The sequence below is a fragment of the Palaemon carinicauda genome, chromosome 37 (genome assembly GCF_036898095.1).
Source record: "Palaemon carinicauda isolate YSFRI2023 chromosome 37, ASM3689809v2, whole genome shotgun sequence".
NCBI lineage: Eukaryota > Metazoa > Arthropoda > Malacostraca > Decapoda > Palaemonidae > Palaemon > Palaemon carinicauda.
In genome coordinates this window covers 11,578,976-11,596,811 of record NC_090761.1, presented here as the reverse complement: position 1 = coordinate 11,596,811, position 17,836 = coordinate 11,578,976, and the positions used below count along the sequence as shown (strand labels likewise).

The 17,836-nt window shown below is 46.6% G+C and overlaps 1 long non-coding RNA gene across 1 annotated transcript in view; it reads left to right on the top strand.

Annotated features, from left to right (window-relative positions):
• Positions 1-17,411, top strand: part of LOC137629453 (uncharacterized) — a 108,105-nt gene extending 90,694 nt beyond the window's left edge. The window contains exon 3 of the long non-coding RNA XR_011041509.1: positions 15,396-17,411. This is a non-coding gene — a long non-coding RNA (uncharacterized lncRNA). The remainder of the gene's footprint in view (positions 1-15,395) is intronic.
• Positions 17,412-17,836: the final 425 nt, after the last annotated feature.

Here is a 17,836-nt window from a genome sequence, read left to right as displayed (position 1 = left end):
TCCACCACTACATTTCCCTGAATTCCTAGTACCCCTGTTCTCCTCTTGGAACTTTTATATATGTTTTTATGATTGTACGTGAAGCTTGGTCGGCAATCTTCCGCAATCTTTGATTTAGTCAGGTGGTCATTTTGTTCCTAGAGAGAGCGCCTGGAACAAGGGTATTAGTTGAGGTCCTGTCAAGTTATAGGTTATTGCACCGTTTGACAGCTCCTAGAGATCTTCAGCCTCCTGGGTGGACCGCTGGATCTCGTAAGGATAGCAGACAGAATGAGACAGAGAACCATTGAAGTCAGCTTCCTTATCAGGTACGAACCTCTTAAGTGGTTATATTTAACTCTTAAGTGAATTTCCAGTTATGTTGCTGTCTCTGACCCACCACCAAGGGTGTCAATCAGCCATTCTTATGTAACCAGCAGTTAAGTTTTATGTTTAAAAATGATATTTTCATAATAGAATAAACTTTTGAACATACCTGCTGGTTATATAAGTTATAATCCCACCCTCCTCCCCTCTAGAGACCAAGGGGCATGGAAGGTCTGAATTGGTTGGAATAGTTCATCCTGTCTACCGCCAGGTTGCTAGTGGACTGTACACCGGGCATATCTGCGATTGCCACGAGATTTTGAATTTCTGTCGGAGCGCCATTCTTATATAACCAGCGGGTAAGTATGTTCAAAAATTTATTTTACTATAAAAATATCATTTTAAAGAGAGAGACAGAGAGAGAGAGAGAGAGAGAGAGAGAGAGAGAGAGAGACAGAGAGAGAGACAGAGAGAGAGAGAGAGAGAGAGAGAGAGAGAGAGAGAGAGAGAGAGAGAGAGAGAGAGTGAGAGTATGGGGGTGTCTGTGTATTTGAGAGAGAGAGAGAGAGAGAGAGAGAATGTGTGTGTGTGTGTGAGCACTTGCTGGGAGAAGACTAAATTAACTGCACAGGTAGAAACTTTCTTTTATTGTTTTGATTTTTTTTCTTCTTTAGCTCTGTCTCCACCAAAATAAGGGATGATTACAGTATGCCTTGAGCATTGCTTCATAGGTAATACTGAGAGTCTTCTTCTGTTTGCCTTACTTTCTGCTTTTGACTCTTCCTGCTTTCCTTGATCTCTCGCTGCCTTGTTTAACTTTAGTCCACTTTCCATCTCACATTGAAGAGAAAATCCACTTAGGGCGAGAAATAGTATAACGTCGAAGATGAATGAGAGAGGCTCTCATTCGTCTCCCGGAGTTAAAAACTGCGCAAACCGAAACCCTTGAGAATTTTTCTAAATCTTTCGCTTTCGCTCTGTTGTTTTATGGACTCATTCTGTCGCATTGCTATTCTGAAAGACTGCCAAGGTCTGACGACAGTGTGCCTCCTCTTTTGGTTGTCTGGCTTTTTAGTCTTCCATCTGTTGGAGACCATTGGGGGTCCAACTTGCCCAATCTGTCTCCCTTGATGATATTAAAAACTTCCGTAAAAATACAGTGACAGGACTCTCTTGCGACCAAGTTGTGTCATGCTCTGAATACATTCAAGTCCTCCACTTGAATTTAGCAATTAGCCTCCTTTCATAATTAATCAATTAGTTTTATTTTGTAATTATTAGTTAATGACTACCTGCTTGGATTGGTTTAATCTTTAACCAATTCTGTCGAAAAGGTCTTGTTTAAAACTGTGGTTTGTTTTCACTTGAATGCTTAGGTAAGAAACTTTTATAGCTTTTGAGAGAAACTTCATATTATCTTCACTTAATTTTAACTGATTTAGGAATAGTAGAATGTAACAGACTGAAGGACTTTTGGGATATTATGTTAGGTAACGTAGTCCTTTTCCTATATTTATTAGTGAATACTTAGATTCACCTTTCCGTAACTGTGTGAGATCCAAAGAGTGTGATTGAAAAACTTTTCTGGGTCGACCTGTGGCGGCCGGTGAAAAGAGTCCTTCTTATATATCTTTTCTGATAAAACCTTCCAATTATACCAGCGAAAGATAAAAGCATGGAATGCTGAGGTTACTACCCTCGCGCGAGCACCTTTTGGGTGTCGTGTATAAAGCAAAGGCGCGTGAAAACCACTATTCACAGGTTGTCTTCCATTTAATTAATTCCTTTCGTCAAAGGGATGGGCCGATACCAAGGCCCTAGCCAACCACCAGCGCCACACCACCACGCCACGACGCGAGCGCCATCTGAACAACATCCTTCTTTTTGGACTGATAGATTAGTGTGTAATTTGTGGTGCTCTCGATCGTTTTTTAACATTCATGGATTTATTTCGTCATGTCCGAAGCTCCATCTTCACACATTCCAATGTTAAGTACCATAGTTTGTTTTGACAGCTTTTTATAGTACCGGGCTTTTGTTTTATATCCAGTATAGTTTGTTTTATTATTCCCGTCTGGCCCTTCGTGGCGGCCATTGTTTGTTCACTTGTTTGGGAATTCATCTTTGTCTGCCCGTTTAGTACTCTGTCACTTAGGTTCTTGGTTAAGTCCTGGCCTTATGCCTTTAGAACCGTTATTATTTGGCGTGGTGGTGTGGCGCTGGTGGTTGGCTAGGGCCTTTGTATCGGCCCATCCCTTTGACGAAGGAATTAACTAAATGGAAGACAACCTGTGAATAGTGGTTTTCACGCGCCTTTGCTTTATACACGACACCCAAAAGGTGCTCGCGCGAGGGTAGTAACCTCAGCATTCCATGCTTTTATCTTTCTCTGGTATAATTGGAAGGTTTTATCAGAAAAGATATATAAGAAGGACTCTTTTCACCGGGCACCACAGGTCTCTCCCCAGAAATAGATTTTTCCTTCGTCAAAATCCCTTTTTTATAGAGAATTCAAATTTTTAAATATTGGTAAAAGGATAATGATATACATTATAGAATGTTCCTTAATGAAAAACAAGTAGAATAGGTTTCATGTTTTAGATCCAGATTTGACAAACCAAAACTACAAGTAAAGAAAAGCAGGAGAGTCATATGTGGATGAGTGTCTAGGTTCTTATTCTTCTTCGTCAGTCTTCTGGGCTGGAAGTTTGTTTCCACCATCTGTTTCTGTGTTCTTAAATACTGTTTCAGTGTGTTTAATGATAACTTGACTTCATACTCTAGGTAGTCTTGTAAGCAAGAGAGCAAGATTCGTATTATCTCTTTATCAAGAGTTTGTTATTAAGAAAAAGTCAATCTTTTTAATGAACAGCATTTGAGTATTATAATGTAAGCATTGCTGTCTGTTTTCAATATATTTTTGGCAGGTTATTTCCCTTAAATGATTTAAGGAAATAGTTATGTGTCAAGTCCTTCACTTTTATTTCAAACTAGATTGAAGTAGGTTATTCACTGTGGCTTTTGCCATTGAATATTCTATATAAGTTGGGTCATTGCATTTGCTAGGTTATGTCAGGCTGTGTTTTCTTGTTTGGTTTAAGTAGAGAACAGGTAGAAGACAGTACTGTCCCTTATCATTTTCATGGCAAAGGAAATTGTTTAAGACTTTATCATACTTTAAACTGTATTAGTTTCCGTGTAGGTAAAGGTGTTGCCCAATCCCTATAAATAAAAAAATGCTGCTGTTGTGGTTACCCATGAAAGAATTAAAACATGCAGGCATTCTTAGTTACAGTTTCTGGTTTCCAAAAAGATTTTTATGGTCAAAGAAATTACATTAATTATAATTCCTTTTGTTACTGTTACAGTCAGGGAGATAGAATTGCTTTAAGACCAGTGTCAATCACAAATAGTTTTGAATACCAAAATTGATAATTATATCATAATCTTAATGATAATATGATATATTTACAATTACTTGAAGCCAGTTAATATTTAGTGTTGTTTGATAGTTCTTGCTGAGATTCTAACTTTTTAAGTATCGGAACCTCTGGGTTGGTGAGTTGTAACTGAGCGAGTGATAGACTTGAGTGGTAATTAACTGTCAAAGGTTTATAACGCTTACCGTCTTTATTTCATCTGCAGGTGCATTTGTCTCATAATTCCAACTCATCAAATATTTCTTTGATTTCTTTTCTAATTTTATTGACTCATTGTTTACTGTGCTTCTGCACGCTGCTTGAAGTTTAGGTACTTTTTGATGTTGCCATCAGTTTATTCCTACACGGATACAAACTTCTGAGTCATTTATATGGGGTTACTTCTGGTTTCGTTTTCTATGGCCTGACAATCAAAAAGAAATCAGTTAATTACGTCATATTGCATTACTAGGCAACTGCTGCACACGACGTGTCCTCCTTGTCTCAAGGGCTTACTCATAACACTACTGCCTTTGAAGGTAGTCGGACATGCCTGCCTTCACTCCCACGATCAGACAACCAAATCGCCTACTCTCGCCCTTATAGTGCTTGTGTCTTTGACATTCCTTGTCACTTGCTTTAGTCATTATTTATAAGTTTTGACCATGTCGAATTCGATGTGTACCTGCCCAGGCCGTAATGGCCGCCCCTGGTACCTTCGTGAGCCAGGTAGAAGTGGATCCTCACCTGGTATGTCCGTCGTGCCGAGGGAAAAGATGTTTGGTGGAATTCCCTTGTGAGTATTGTAGCGAGTAGTCATCCTCCCAGTGGGATAGATATCGTTCTCTATGTAAGAAGCGAGCCAAGAGAGAGCGTTCTCCTCTTTCGCCTTCTGTGAGCAGTGAGAAGTAGCGTAAGGAAGGTTAGGCGACGGACGTTATCGCCCCACTTAGTTTTTTGTGTCAGGAGACCTCTTGAGGTTTCTGTCACGGAAGACAATGGCTGTAATTTCATAACCTTCATCACCAAGTGTTAATAAAGTGCATTATGAGATTCTCAAGTGGACACAGCCCCAGGCGATCTCTCTCTTGGCTAAGTTTATCCCTGGGAAGAGAAAAGTCATTACAGACCATCTGAGCTATCAGGGGACGACAGACAATTGGTTCAGAATGGTCTTTGATCCCTCTAGGGGCAAAGAGACTTGTGACTTTGTTGGCTTCCCTGTCTCTAGACATATTCGCCACCCACCTGAATCACAGACTCCAGGTGTATTGCTCTCCAGTCCCAGACCAGGCTGCAGCGATGGAAGGCGCATTTCAACACCTTTGGGACGGTCTAGACTTCTACGCCTTCCCACCCTTCTGTCTGATTCGTCAGACACTGAACTTAATCAGAACATCCAAGGGAGTCAGAGTAACACTAGTGGCCCCAAGGTGGCCAGCAGTGGAATGGTATTCAGACCTACTTGAACTTCTCATGGAAATACCAAGAGAACTTCTAGAATGGCCAAACCTATTACGCGAACTTCACGTGAGAAAATTCCACAATAATACATTTGCCAATCCCTTTGTGGCTGGAGGCTATCCAACATTTCCTCCGAAAGAAAGGTTTTTCAAAACCAACTGCGAAGCAGCTCTCCGGATACAGTACTTTCCAAAATCTTATGGAGCAGTTTACCAGGAAAAGTGGAAAATCTTCTGTGATTGGTGTCGTTAGGGGAATATTGCCCCACTCAAAGCCCTGATTGTAGACTTTTTAGTGTGCCTAAGAAACCAGAAGTCCCTTTCAGTCACTGGGGGAAAAGACTACCACTCGATGGCATTGAGCCAAGTATTCAAACTGAGAGGACTGGATCTCTCAAACTCTTGGGGACTCTCAGCCTTGATTAGAAGTTTTGAGCAGTCTTGCCCTCCTGAAGAACTAAAACTCTCCTCCTGGGATATGACTAAGTTCCTATGGGCCTTGAAAATAGCTCTGTACGAACCTATGCACAAAGTCTTAGACAGAGACCTTACCTTAAAGAAAACCGTCTTCCTCATTGCCTTAGCTTCAGCTTATGTAACATTCCAGAGGCTGGGGAGGCCTATCTTTGTCTTTTGTTCCTGAATTTGTGGCCAAAACCCAAAATCCGGTTGATAATGATATCAGATTTGACTCTTTCGTATCTTGTCTTTCAAAGAGGTAACTGATGACCCGGATGACATACTACCATGTTCTATAAGAGCTGTACTTAAATATCTAAAGAGGACGCAGTATCTTAGTCCTAAAATCTCCAATCTGTTTGGGAGTACTGGCTGCTCCAAAAAAAAAGTTTTCAGAAACACCAATTCTTTATGGTTGAGAGAAACTATCATGAGAGCCTATAAATCCTCAGGGGTTCTCCATGAGCACATGATATACAAGGGCTTGCTGCTGCCTTATTGTTCTGCAAAAACGACTCTGTAGCGCAAGTACTAAAAGCAGGAGTCTAGAAGAGATGAACCACATTACACACACGTCCTGAGACACGTTTTCCATAGGACCTATTGTTGCTGCACAACAAATAGTCTAACCTAAGCTCTCATGGGACAAGTAACCGCACCTATTCCAGGCATCAGTTATTCTCTGCATTACAAGGGTGTTTATGGTCGGACTTGTAGCCCTGACTTAAAAATCTCCCCAATGCAAGTTTTCGTTTTTGTTTGTTTGATGATATATTGAATGGTATATTAATATTATAAGCCATGTGATGTTCTTATCACTTCACCCTGGCAAAGCTCTCTAGAATGGAACAGAAAGCATTGCCTCGAACGAGCTGGCTTCACTGTTCACAAATAAATCACTTAGATCTCTTGCTATTACTATAGGGATTGTATCTTGAGAGAGAAGGGCAGACCTCCCTACTTCACGGAGACTTCCTCCCACCTAAGGAAGACTCGCATATAAATGACTCAGAAGTTTGTATCCGCATAGGAATAAACTACAAATTGTTCCGTAACCGAAATACAAACCACGCTATTTACATTGGGTTTACCTTTCGGCGTAGCTGAAATGACGAGCCAATAGTTTTTAACGAGGGTTAACTACCCCCGCGCTAGTTAGCGGAGGTAGGGGAAGGGGTAGCTTGCTACCCCTCCCCCCCACACACCGGTGATTTGCTTCACTTCACTTTTGGCTCCGGCAATGAACAGACGTGTCTGTCCATCGTCCTCGTTGACAGCCTTAATATTTTTTTGCTTTTTCTTCCAGTTTGTGTGTGCGTTTTTAAGTTGGCCTCACCCTTTATTGTTCACTATGCGCAAGTGCCCTGGTATTGCCGGTCGCCCTTCCGGTAGTGAGTGCAGGGAGTGGTCTGCCTCCCAGTGGGAGAGGTTTGGCCGCCGGCGTAAGAAGAAGTCCAAGAGAGACCGTTCTCCTTCCGGGGTTGCCTTGAAGGAGGAAGGCTCTCAGGACACTCCTTTCGCCGCCCAAACCTCCTCCGAAGCTCCCCCTCGTTCGGCTCCTAAGGAGAGACCGCCGAGTGGGAGCGCAGTCCCTAGTTCTGTTTCCCATAGCGGGGCGGTTCCTCCTCCTCCTCCTCCGGGGGAGGTTTTTGCTAATGAATCCTTGTCTAATGATGATCTTTTTCAGATTTGGGCTTCCTTGGGGCTTAAGGGCCTGCCCTCCAGGGAAGCCATCATTGACCTTGTCCAGTTAGGGGACGCTGTTAAGCAGTCGCCGGTGATAGCAGAGGTAGATCCTCTGTCTATCGTCGACGTCGTGGTAGCAGAGGCTTCCGACGGGTCGGGTCAATCCTCTGCAGGTACTGTTGTGGATGATGGTGCTGAAGGCTTTCCTCCCCCTTCTGTACATCCTTCGAAGGGGGAAGGGAGTCCCGCGGGCTCTTCTGCTGCCAAGCCTCCCTCTAAGGGGAGTGCTTTGACTGAGACTCCCCTTCGGAGGACTGATGGTCCTGACGATCTTCCTTGTGGCCGCCTTCGCCGTAAGGCTCACCATCCGCTGCGCCGCAAGGGCCTCCCGTCTCCCTGTAAGAGTGCTAAGAGGCGCCTTTTTGAATCTTCGCCTCCTTCCTCCGAGGGGGACTCTCCTCGTCATAAGCAGCCTGCAGCTTTAGCTTCCTTAGACCTCTCTGGGGATCGGTCTCGTACGCCTTCCAGACCTTCAGCTTCTGGTGCAGATGTCCAGCAGCCTGACCTCGTCACCCGACGGGCAACGGTCCCTTCGGGGCAAAGGGATTCTTCCCTTGCGCGTCAGGGTTCCCCTGCGCGGCCTTCTGCAGTGTTAGCACACAGGCGCTCTCCTGCTCGTCAGCGCTCTCCTGATCATCAACGTTCTCCTGTTCGCCAGCGCTCTCCTGATGATCGCCCCTCTTCTCGCCAGCGCTCTCCTGATGACATCCTTCAGCCTGTTGTTCCTGTTGAGCGCCCAGTGCGCCAGCGTTCCCCTGCGCGCCCTTCTGCAGTGTTAGCGCACAGGCGCTCCCCTGCTTGTCAGCGCTCTCCTGATCGTCAGCGCTCTCCTGTTCGTCAGCGCGCTTCTGATGACCATCGCCCCACTGCTCGCCAGCGCTCTCCTGATGACCATCGCCCCACTGCTCGCCAGCGCTCTCCTGAGGACTCCGAACATTCTGCGGTTAATGTTGTGCACCCTGCGCGCCATCAGTCTCCTGAGCACTCTAGTTTGGCCAAGGACTCTTCTCCTCGCCCTCGCGTTCCTGCTCGTCGGTCTGTTCCAGCGCAACAACGCTCGCGGTCTCCAGCACGTACTTCCAAAATGCCTGTACGCCCACACGCCCCCTGTTCCTGAGCCCGTTCGTGAGCGTTCTCCTCTGCCCCCTGCGCCGGCAGTTCCCTCACAGGATTCCACACGTCGCCCTCTTGCTCACCAGCGATCACAGATGCATCAACATTCGCCTGCTCGTCAGCGATCTCCTGCACGTCAACGGTCCCCAGCGCGTCAGCGATCACCTGAACATCGGCGATCTCCAGACCGCCCGCGTGACCTATCGAAGGCACGGAAGTGTTCTCCAACGCGCCGTCGCCCAGAGGATCTGGAGGGACATGGGTCGCCTTCTGTCAGCTCGCCCTCGCGCGGTCGTTCGCCTACGCGCTATCGCTCACCAACGCGCCATCGCTCGCCAACACGCCAGCGTTCACCAGCGCGCCGCCGATCGCCTGCTCGCCATCGCTCTCCCATGCGCTACAGGTCTCCTGAACAACATCGTCAGCGGTCATCGGAGGGATCTCATTCACCCACGCGTCAACACGCTCCCTCGCCGACGCGCCAACGCGCTCGATCACCAGCTCGCCCACGCGCTCGTTCGCCTGTGCGCCCTTGCGCCCACTCGCCTGCGCGTCCGCGCGACCGCTCGCCTGCGCGCGATCGCCATTCGCGTCGGGTTTCGCAGCCCGCGACAGCAGCAGGGACGCGTGTCGCCAGACCGCACTCAGGATCGCCTCCGCCGAAGCGCAGGACTTGTGCAGGATAGGGAAGACACTTCAGAGAGGTCAGTACAACTTTCTTCCCCCCTTCCTTTTCAGGCTGGTCCAGTGGTGTCCACTCCAAAGGATCGCCCGATCCCCTTCCCTCCAGCGGGGATTTCGGACTCTGTGTCCGTGGAGCGGCAGACTTGGTTTGGTCCTCTGATGCGGGCGTTAGTGAAGGCTATGAAGCCGGCACTCGCCGATCAAGGACACAAGCCAACAGCTGCCTCGCCCCCGCTGAAGAGAAGGAGAGGAGTGGACTTTGTGGTGACTTCCCCCAGGGAGAAGTTGGTTCCTAAGAGGTCTGTCAGGAAGGCTCCATCCCCTTCGCAGGCGCTTTCTTCTTCTCCCGAGGACGAGGCTTTTCCGTCCTCGGGTGAATCCCATGAGGCACCAAGGGGGTAGTCGTCTCCTCATGGAGGAGAATCGTCTCGCGCGGAGGGCACTTTCCGAACCTCTTTATTGGGGTCGTGTATCCTGCCCAGGAGAGAACCCAAGGACTCCAAGACAATCCCGAAGTCGTCTTCTAGGATTCGTCAGGAACCAGCTGCGCCCCGGGAGAACGTCCACGCATCTCCCCAGGAAGAGATTCCGGGGACGGGAGACTTAGCTGCCAGTCCGCAAGGAGACCAGCAGGAGTCTGAGCATGCCTTCTGGCAGGTCCTGAGCCTGATGAGGCAACTCAACGGGTTCATGGACCCCGTGATCGCCCCCCGAGAAGGCAAGGACACGGTCCTGGACCAGGTGTTCGGTACTCAGAAGCCCCCTAAGACCAGTGTGGCTCTGCCCTGGTCTCAGGGGTTGAAGAGTGCCAGAGCCAGGGCCAATGCCCAGCTTGCAACCCTTGCTTCCTCCAGTCGTTCCTCTGCCGGGAACAAACTCCTCCCTCCTCCTCGTCTCCAGCAGAGGAGGTATTTTGAGATCTTGGGGGAGTCTAGTCTCGCTCTTCCTCTCCATCATTCCGTAGAAGAGCTTGCTAAGGGAGTTCCTCTTGAGAAGCTCTCCGCCCGGCAGGTGACGTTCTCGTCGTCGGAGATCCTGAGCCATGAGAAGGTCGCGAAGTGCGCCATGCAGGCCACTTCGTGGCTGGATATATGGCTAGGGACTCTGGGCATCCTATTGCGCTCCGAGGACTTGTCTAAGGAGACCAATAGGAAGGCCCTGGAGACCTTCTTACTCTCGGGCACCCGCTCCATCGAGTTCCTGGCACACCAGGTTACCATCCTGTGGGCCAACTCGGTATTGAAGCGGCGTGATGCGGTGACCGGGAATTTCCACCCGAAGGTCCCCGCCGTGGATGTCTGTTGGCTCAGACATGTTTCCCTCCTTGGGGAGAATCTGTTGGAGCCCCAGGATATGGAACGAACGGCTGAGAGATGGAAGAAGTCTAGCCAGGACTCCCTTCTCCATAGGGCCCTTACAGCTCGGCCCTATAAGCCTCCAGCTCCGCAGCAACAGCAGCAGCAGCCTCGCAAGACACCAAAGCAGGCTCCGGCAGCTAAGAAAGTGGTGTCTAAGCCCTAGCCCTTTCCAGCCAAGGTCAAAAGGGGCGGTAAGTCCTCCAGGGGAGGCAAGACTCCTAGAGGGAGCGGCCGCGGCCGCAAACACTAGGAGTGGCAGTCCCACCGCGTGTCCACCTGTGGGGGGATGCCTTCGACGTTGCGTGCACAGGTGGCAGCAACACGGGGCCGATGCTTGGACGATTTTTGTGATCGGCCAAGGCTATCGCGTCCCGTTCATAACATCTCAACCTCCCCTGACAGCGAATCCAGGGTCGTTGAGCTCCTATACCATGGGATCGGTAAAGGGGCTAGCCCTTCGGGCAGAAGTCGAAACCATGCTCAAGAAGGATGCTCTCCAGGAGGTCGTGGACGGCTCCCCAGGCTTCTTCAGTCTACTCTTTCTTGTAAAGAAGGCGTCTGGAGGCTGGAGACCTGTCATCGACCTCTCGGCTCTGAACGGGTTTGTCAAGCAAACTCGGTTCAGCGTGGAGACAGCGGACACGGTCAGACTTGCGGTGAGACCTCTAGACTTCATGTGCACACTGGATCTAAAGGATGCTTACTTCCAGATCCCAATCCATCAGTCTTCCAGGAAGTACTTGAGATTCAGCCTAGATGACAAGACCTACCAGTTCAAGGTGCTGTGTTTCGGTCTCTCCACAGCACCTCAGGTGTTCACCAGAGTGTTCACCCTGATTTCATCTTGGGCGCACAGGAATGGCATCCGTCTCCTTTGTTATCTGGACGACTGGCTGATCCTAGCAGACTCGGAGTCGACCCTTCTTCAACACCGAGACAGGCTTCTGAGTCTTTGCCAGGATCTGGGGATCGTGGTAAACCTCGAGAAGTCCTCTCTGCAGCTGTCCCAACGACTGGTTTATCTAGGTATGTTGTTAGACACCAATCTCCACAAAGCCTTTCCATCAGACGACAGGATAGCAAGGCTGAGGAGGGTGGCGGAACCCTTCCTCAGGTGAGAAGAGCTTCCCGTCCAATCGTGGTTGCGTCTCTGAGGTCACCTGTCCTCCTTGGCTTGTCTGGTTCCAAACGGCAGCCTCAGGATGAGATCCCTGCAGTGGCGGCTCAAGTCCCGGTTGAATCAAGGCTCCGATTCCCCTGACGTACAGGTCCCGATAGGATCTTTGGAACGGACGGACCTACGGTGGTGGCTGGTCGACGATAACCTGCGAAAGGGAGTGAATATTCTCATCCTCCCCCCGGAATTGACACTGTTTTCGGACGCGTCAAAAGAAGGGTGGGGGGCGCACGTTCTGAACCAGAGGACCTCAAGCCTTTGGTCAGAATCAGAAAAGTACCTGCACATCAACCTGCTAGAGTTGAAGGCCGTCTTTCTGGCTCTTCAACAGTTCCAACGGACCCTGGCGGGTCACTCCGTGGTGGTGATGAGCGACAACACCACGGTAGTGGCTTATATCAACAAGCAGGGGGTTACTTTTTCGCAGCAGCTATCCCATCTTGCAGTAGAGATTCTGAGGTGGACCGAAGTCCACTCGATAACACTATCAGCTCGCTTCATTCCTGGCAAGAGGAATGTGCTCGCCGACAGTCTGAGCAGGGCTTCGCAGATAGTGAGTACCGAGTGGTTTTTGGATCCTCAGATAGCTAACAAAGTCTTGACTTTGTGGGGTTCTCCGACCATGGACCTGTTCGCGACAGCGTTGAATTAAAAGCTGCCTCTGTACTGCTCCCCAATCCCGGACCCCAAGACTCTCTGGCAAGATGCTTTCCAGCAACGGTGGGACAACATCGACGTGTACGCCTTCCCACCGTTCTGTCTGATGAGAAGGGTGCTCAACAGGACCAGACTATCGGTCAACTGTTCGATGACTCTGATAGCTCCGCTATGGCATCACGCGGAATGGTTCCCGGACCTTCTGCAGCTCCTGACGGAGCTCCCGAGAGAACTTCCCCCACGACGCGAGCTACTCAGACTACCCAACTCCAACATCCCTCACAAGGTCGTGGCCTCGCTTCGGCTTCACGCCTGGAGACTGTCCAGCGTCTCCTCACGGAGAGAGGCTTTTCGCAACAGGTTGTTGAGAGAATGTCTCGGCACCTGCGAAAGTCCTCTGAGGGAGTCTACCAGGCAAAGTGGAGAGTCTTTTGTGGTTGGTGTCGTGGGAGGGGTATCTCTCCACTCGATGCCACTATTCCAGCAATAGCGGAGTTCCTCGTATATCTGCGGGAGGAAATGCGCTTTTCTGTCTTGGCAGTGAAAGGCTATCGCTCAGCCTTAAGGTGTGGACATTTCTTCCTCGCTAGAACTCTCTCTTCTCATACATAGCTATGAGCTTACCTGCCCCCAGTCGGAAGTGAGACCTCCTCCTTGGAACGTGGTTCGGGTTCTCAGGGCTCTTAAGAGACCTCCCTTCGAACCATTACGCCAGGCCTCTGATCGCCACCTGTCTTGAAAGACGGCTTTCCTGCTCGCTTTAGCTTCGGCCAAGCGAGTTAGTGAACTTCATGGTCTCTCGTATGACATCGCCCATTCAAGGGGATGGGGGGAGGTAACGTTCAGGTTCGTCCCTGAGTTTGTTGCCAAGACTCAGAATCCTGGAGTGCCGGATCCACGGTTCGACTCTTTCAGGATCGCGAGTCTCCGTTCTGTAACAAGCGACCCAGACCAGCTGCTACTATGTCCAGTGAGGTGTCTGAGGTATTACTTGAAGAGAACAGGTGCAGTTCGTCCCCAAGTGCGGGCATTGTTTGTAAGCACAGGCAGGATGAAGAGGAGGGTCACCAAGAATACCATCTCGGCTTGGATTCGAAGGGTTATCTACCACGCCTTGAATCCAGACCCTCCTCCGTCACGTCGCCCTAGGGCACATGACGTCAGGGGCGTTGCTACGTCCCTGGCTTTCAAGAGAAACTTCTCTGTGACGCAGGTGCTTCAAGCTGGGGTCTGGAAGCGTCAAACGACCTTCACAGCCCACTACCCGCAGGACGTGACCCACAGGAGCCTCGATACGTTTTCTATCGTCCCTGTGGTGGCTGCACAACAGCTGGTCTAACCTCAGGCTCCTTTATGGACAAGTAGCAGTAGGTTGAGGGCGTTGTTACCCGGTTTTAGTCTGCGTGAATGAAAGAGTATGTCTGACCCTTACTTCTTTCTTCATTCTCCCCTCTCTTGGGGAAGCAGCATCCTGGTCTTGGTATAGCTGGCCTCGACCTCTGCAGGTAACCCATGCTTCCTTGTGCTCCTAGTATTAAGTTTAATACTGTCGCGTCCCCCATACCCTGACGAGGTGGTATTGGGAACTTCCTATCCTAGATTCCTATCTAAAGGTCTCAAGGTCAACTTCATAGGACGAGTCAGGCTTTCCTCCACACACAACTTATGTAGGCCACTCGTTCCTAGCGAAGCAAGGAACTTGTGAGGTGCAGTGGCTCCTTTTCTCAAGTGCTACTCACTGGGAGGCGGAGCCCCCGGGCAAAGCCAAAGTCAGTAAGGCTGGGGACTTTCCACCCTTCCTAAGGGGTAAGTCACCCAATGTAAATACTGTAGCGTGGTTTGTATTTCGGTTACGGAACAAATGACAAATTCGGAGATAATTTGTATTTTTCCTAACCATACAAACCTTAGCTATTTACACATATTTGCCTGCCAGCCCTGGCCCCCAAGTCAAGTCCTACCTCTAAGTGAAATGAAGCAAATCACTGGTGTGTGTGTGTGTGTGGGGGGGGGGGAGGTAGCAAGCTACCCCTTCCCCTACCCCCACTAACTAGCGCGGGGGTAGTTAACCCTCGTTAAAAACTATTGGCTCGTCATTTCAGCTACGCCGAAAGGTAAACCCAATGTAAATAGCTAAGGTTTGTATGGTTAGGAAAAATACAAATTATCTCCGAATTTGTCATTTTTATGTAATTTGTATTTTTCCTAGCCATACGAACCCGAGTCATTTACCAAAGGTCCCGCTTCAGCCACCCGTCAAGTCTTTGACCAGAAGAGTGGTGTGAGTAAGCGCTTGATACAAGCTGAGCGCGTCATGCTCAGTAGTTGCCTAACAACGCAACATGACGTAATCTACCGATTTCCTTTTGATATTCAGGCCGTAGAAAACGAAACCAGAAGTAGCCCCATATAAATGACTCGAGTTTATATAGCTAGGAAAAATACTGTTCAAATTATATAGAATTTGTAGTATTTACTGTTCTTGCACATTTTCAGTATTACTCTTGAATAGATTTGTTTTTACTAAGGAAAAGTATTTTTCATTTTATTCAATAGAAAAAATCTATTTTTTTTAAACAAAGGCTCTATAACTATGACAGGTTTTTTTTGTATATAGAAGAACTTAGGAATACTGTACATTTCTTTTTTTTACTTTATGCTGAATTTTATAGATTTTTCAAGAATGAATTTTACTATTTATAGGTAGTATAGAATCCATTTGCAAAGCTTTGACTATAAAAATACTGTAATATAATTATTAATGAAAAAATTACTTGAACATTTATTGAAGTTACAATGTTATTTTGATATTATCAAGTTTAAAGAAGTCAAAGTCCATAAAATTCTTTTGTTATTGCTAAGCTCCTTTATAGACATCTTTGAGAGCCTGCATGTTTTAATCTTAGATCATGGGCACCCATTATAAATGTTTTAGCTATTTTGTTATGCCCGAAGCACGTCATCTCTTGTGATAGATTTTGGATTCCTAACTGTAACCATTTTTTTCCAACAGAATTTGGAAAGATTTAACTTATTACTCCGCCTTCTGGCACCTCTTGGGTTGCATGGGGCAGGGAGTGCAGTGTGGCCACCCACCTGAAGAGGAGGAAAAAGGAAAGAAGATGAAGAAGAGTTGGTGAGGAGGAGGTATGGGATCCCAGACACTTCTTTTTCATCCCCCCCTCTCTCTCTCCCTCATTCTCCCTCCCCCTTTCCTTGGTGACTTTGTGAGTTACTCTTATTCTTTTCCTCAGTGTCTCTTTCTCTCTTTCTCTCACCCAAGTCTGTTTCAACCATTTTCCTCCAGATGTTCAGTTCTGTAACTTTGGTCTGAAATATGACGACTTCTTAGTATTTGCCTCATCAGTTAAATTGACCTGAAGGAATATTTCATTTATGAGTGACCGTTAAATGGTTCTCGCCAGTAATTTTGTTCATTTATAAAGGGACTTTTAATGTTCTTTATGAAAAATAAGTGGTTCACTGAAGTTAGTATTGCATTTGTCAAAATCATTTGTCTGTTACTCATTGTATGCTGCTATTTTGATCCAATTATTTTAGTGCCTAACCTTGCTAATGAATACATAACTGTTTTTACCCTGTGTGATATTTCTGTTTTTTAAGTAAATGTAGAAATGATTATGTACATTATTTGATGTGTATTGTATGAGAAAATATGACTTAACATGTAGTGCTTAACTCAAGGTTATGTTTCAAATACTTCTTGTTTTCATTTAGGAATATGGAAAGCAATTACTGTCTCATATAACTGGGTAGCAAGATTGTAATTACTATTTACATTCTGATATGAGATATCTGGTTGACAATATTTACAATTTTTGGAAAATTATTAAATTAAAAAAATGAAATGGTATTGTAAAATTCTTAATTTCTTTAGCTGTTATGTCACTTATTTTCATTGAATTGAGATGCAGAATGAAATGTAAAGTATCATTTAAGTAAGAGTCACATGAAATGTAAAAGTCACTTTTATATAATAGTCTTTAAAGACTGTGTATAGCATTCTTATGATACAGTAATTGAACAGAAGTTCTATTAAATTGTCATTAGGATTACACGTCAACTGTATTCACCATTTGTGCAGACAGACGCATTGATATTGCGGGTGCGTTTAGATCTCTTGGTCCAAAGGGGATTGTACAGAGAGGGCCACAGTCAGATTGGTGCCGTTTAGACCTTTGGCGACCCTGTAGGAAATTCTGGATAGGGGTGTCATGTTGTCGTCTAGTTCTTGTCTTTGCTATGTCACTGAAAAGGTGGGTTTCCAGATGTTTGGAAATCTTGGAAGCATTGTTGGATGATTATGGACCTTGGGAGGAATCATAGGGATCGCTGGTTTTGTTCTGTGTATCCCAAAAAAAAGGGTTTTGACCTTCTTTTCTTGTTTTTATTCCAGGAACATTTAAAGTTCTGGATGTTTTTACTCATTCTTGTTTCGTTGCGGTTGAAGAATTTGGTGCTCTACTACCAGATTTCTGGGAGATAATTGGTGATATTACTCCCAAAGAAACTAGCCGTAAGTCCTTAGCTTTCCAACCCATATGTCCTGAGACTAAGTCAAAAGATTGGGAATAAGTTATAGATGGAAATGTTAAATAAACATATATACATTTTTTTTATGTAGAACATATGTGTGACTCAAGTTGTGAGGTAAACTTGGTCCACTGTAAAAGTATCTTCAATTTACTTTTCCATGTTTTGAACAAGTGTGGAGAGAAATAATGGACAAAATAAAAAGCAGTTTTCACTGCTGTGAAAATTGTACATCTTATTAACTCTGACTCACTGTTTGCATTTGGCCTTAGAAACTTTTATTCTGATATTGTGTAAGAGAGATTTCCATAAGGGCCGTTCATTTACTAAGGTGGTGATGGTGCTGAATGACTCTACTGGTTCTAATGCCTGGCCTATAGTATTACTTGCTCAGCTACAACCCTAGTTGGAGAAGCAGGATGCTATAAGCCTGAGGGCTCCAACAGGAAAAATAGCACAGTGAGGAAAGGAGATACTGTAAAGAAAATAATAAACTATATACGTTATAAGAAGTAATGAATGACAAGATAAAATATCCTATGATCAGTAATAACGTTAAAAGAGATCTGTCATGAAGAAAGAATAGTGTGCCTGACTGCACCCTCAAGCAAGAGAACTCTAATCCAAGACAGGGGAAGCCCATGGTACAGAGGCTAAGTACTACCCAAGACTAGAGAACAATAGTTTGATTTTGAAGAGTCCTCCTAGAAGATCTGCTTACCATAGCTAAAGAGTCTTCTACCCTTACCGAAAGGAAAGTAGCCACTGAACAATTACAGTACAGCAGTTAACCCCTTGGGTGAAGAAGAATTGTTTGGCAATCTCAGTGTTGTCAGGTGTATGAGGACAGAGGAGAATCTGTAAAGAATAGGCCAGACTATTCACTGTCTGTGTAGGCAA